The sequence below is a fragment of the Triticum aestivum genome, chromosome 2D (genome assembly GCF_018294505.1).
Source record: "Triticum aestivum cultivar Chinese Spring chromosome 2D, IWGSC CS RefSeq v2.1, whole genome shotgun sequence".
NCBI classification, from domain to species: Eukaryota; Viridiplantae; Streptophyta; class Magnoliopsida; order Poales; family Poaceae; genus Triticum; species Triticum aestivum.
Window position 1 is genome coordinate 19,606,190 of NC_057799.1, and position 3,791 is coordinate 19,609,980.

Sequence of the window (3,791 nt, forward strand, 5' to 3'; positions counted from 1 at the left end):
CCACATGATTCTCGTGTTTGTTGTTGCCTGAAGCTTAAAGTAGCAACCTTGTGTTATATAGGTCTTGCCAGATACTCCCTCAGTAAATAAATATAAGAGCGTAAACGCTCTTATATTTTCTACCAGAGGGAGTAGAAATTAGGTGATCTGCAGAGAATATGAAAAGAAAATGAGTTGGGGAAGGACAAAGGGGTACATGCAAGAGAGGTACGTAGATGGGAAGACAGGACCCAAGGGATAGTCTTCTGCTCGGTTTGGTTCTGGTTCTAGTATATTTTCATTTGTCCAACTCTTCAGGCCTCTATGTCCCATCCCCCAGCAGGACCATTCAAATTAGTGTTTGAAGTTCGATTCTTGAAATTGAGCTGTCAAGATTGGTTGTTTTAGAATTCTGTAAATACATGCTAGATTGAGTAGTGAATTCCTGCCGGCTGCCGAATTGAGAGAGGATAAAATGATAGCAGCACAAATTGGTTATTCAAAACCTTAGATCCCCAACAAATTGGTTATTCCTAAGGCTTATTTGGTTTGGTGAGGAGATTAACAAAACAAACCCCTAAACGGGCCTCCAAGGAAATGGTTATGAGAGTACATGAGCAGATGTGCAAGAAAAATGCTCATCTTTTTTCTTCCACCAAACGAAGGACAAATGCTCATCTGTTTTCATGTAGCCAAGTCTCTTCTAATGATTGTTTTAATCTGTTTCCAATGCGACATCTGTAATCATACCTGCACCCTTCATCCCAGTAGTAAATTGCACTGGACTCATACATAAATACGCGCAAAACATATATCATTATCACTTTTAAATATAATTGCATTTCATGAGAGGAAACAGAAGAAAATTAAGGAGAATATAGCAGTTCTTAACATAAATTCTTCAGACTACATAGTTGAGAACATACTATGGAGTACTCCCTCCGTCCCAAAACAAGTGTCTTAAGTTTGAGCAATGATTCCCTTCAACCGGTTGATTTCTTGGATCTCATCCGTCGCCTCGATTTTTTTGGCAACTTCTGCAACATCACCAATGTTGCACCAATTTCTTCCGTAACGTTAGCTATATTGCAAAAAGACGAAGACGATAAAAGAAGGACGCTGATAACGCCCACAGGTGGGAGCAACACTCGCCCACACGCCCTATAACACACAGATTACGCCATGTCACCGCATGCATGCATGTGGAAATCTTTTTAGATTTCCAGTTTTTAAAATGTTTTATCTCTTAAATGGAAAATCCGATTGAAGATCCGTTTTCACCATTAAATCCATCGCGACGAGATCTTCGAAACTAGATCTCATATCAATATGTTTCGACAACATTTTTGAGGGGGTTAAAAGTTGACATGTCTATTGCACATGAATAGTCATGGTGTTCACAATGAAGTTGCCATGATATGTTTCAGGTATTTTTTTCTACCTTTAAGAGTAAATTTTGTCATATTATAAAACGGGGAATTAAGAGACTAGACTTGTCATGAACCATAAACTAAAATTGCCATGACACATGCACTTAAAATTGCCATGCTTCATAGAAAAAAATAATTTCCATGGTCAAAGTACTGGATTTGCCATGGTCAAAATACTAAAATTGCCATGATCTATAAATTAATTGCCACATGGCAACTTTTGTGTGAACACTATGGCAACTAGAGTGTAAACACCATGGCAACTTTTGGCCCAAAAAAAATCATCGAAACATATCAACATGGGATCTAGTTTTGAAGATCTCATCGAGACGGATTTAATGGTGAAAATGGATTTTTAATTACATTTTTAATTAGGAGATAAAAAAATTAAGCCAAAACCTAAAAAGATTCCCGCTGATGTCATCTATTTTGACGTGGCAAAATGAATGGTAATGGAGACGTTTGGGGCATGTTGCTTCGTGCCACACGTGTGGGCGTTATCATATGGATAAAAGTAATTCTGAAACAAAGCCTGCTACTAAAAAACTCTACAATAAAGCCTCAGTTGCACAAAAATTGCAAAAAGATGAAGGCGAAAAAAAAATTATGCAACAAAGCCTCTGTTACAAAAAAACTGCAACAAAACCTCAGTTGCAAAAAAATTATGCAACAAGACTTTGTTGCAGAAATTTTCTGCAACAATACTTATGTTGCAATGATGGAGGGCGCCGATGCACCAGATCTGATGGCCCGTGAGCCAGCCGATCTTTTAAAAAGATCAGCTGGTGGACGTGTAGCAGTCCCAATGATTGGGATCATCCGACGGTAGCGACGCGTGCGTCCGTCGCCTCCGTGGATGTTGGATCTGATTTTAATCAACGTATTACCTAGATTAGGTTTCGAAACTCAGCCGTTGTTGCAATTTCCCCCACCGCAACGACTAGTGTGTTGCGGGATCTGGATCTGGATCCCACAAGAGCAGTGGCCACTCGTGCATCTCCCGAGCTCCATGTCAAGGCAACGCCTCCTCGTGCTGCTTCGACCGCCTCCACCGACGACTCCTCGTGCCGCTTCGACTGCCACCACCGACGCTCGCCGCTAGCATAGGCGTCGCCGCTGCCGCCATCCTCCACAACGTCGGCCATCGCGGTGCGCACAAACTCAAGCTGCATCCGCCGTCCTATGGAAGAATCGGCGTCCGCGTCTACCGCGAGGGGCTGCATCCATCGTTGCCCTGCCGTCCCAAGGGAGCTGGCCTTTCTTTCGGCTGGCATGGTCGCTGCATGTTGCTTGCTACAGCGAATTAATGCAACAAGGTCTCTGTTACAAAATAAGAAAGTAACAAGACCTCTGTTACAAAAAAAGGCAGACCGGTGCATGTAGCTCCCGCTTGCACCGGGCCCGGAGAAGGGTCCGACCACTTTGGGTCTATAGTACACAGGCTTTCTCTATATTTCTGTAAGAGGTTGATTCCAGAACTTGAACCCGTGACCTCATGGTAACAAGACCTTTGTTGCAAAACGAATTAAATTGCAGTAAGACCTCAGTTGCCAAAGAAATTGCAACAAGACCTCTGTTGCAAAAAACACTATAACAAGACATCTATTACAAAAATAATCTGCAACTTGACCTATATTACAAAAATTTCCGCAACATAACCCATGTTGCGGAAATTTTCTGCAACACGACATTTGTTGCTGCGGCAGAAGGTGAGCCTTGATCGCTCAATCAATCAGATCCAACAGCTCACGATCCACCGGCCGACGCGTAGCAGCGGGCATCTAGTATTGGTTTAACGTGAATCGAAATCAGCTTGTAGGGACTTACATCTCTTCCTCTCTTCCAGTTCTCTATTCTGAATTCTAGTACAACTCTCAATCCTTTGTGGGAAAGGCACGCTTGTGTACCTGCCACGCTATCATAAAAGAAAAAAAATTGTGTCTTGACATTTTCTAAAAGTAAATAACATAGGATAAGTTACAGCGATGAAAAAAATGGAACCTAATTAATACTTCCCATAACCATTTCGCTGCTAAAACTAGGACTCGCCTCCATCCATTGAATCTTGTTCACATAATGCTACTTGTGTTGTTCCTCTCGGCCTCACTAAACCGAGGAACCACACCAAAATCCAATGCTCGTCGGAGTGCCTCCTTCACTAAGGTGAGAAGCTTCATGCATGACCGTGTCGTCTGGTATGTGTTCTTTATCTCGTCCATCCAAGTATTCATTTCGCTAATATATATCACCCTGCCCCTTTCCTTACCCCAATTTGTTTTCAGATACAATGGAAAACAGTCATGGCGCTCAGGGCCGGATCTGGGCCTATGCGGCCTGGTGCGGCGGCCAGGTGCCCATATCTAAAGGGGCCCATAATTTTGT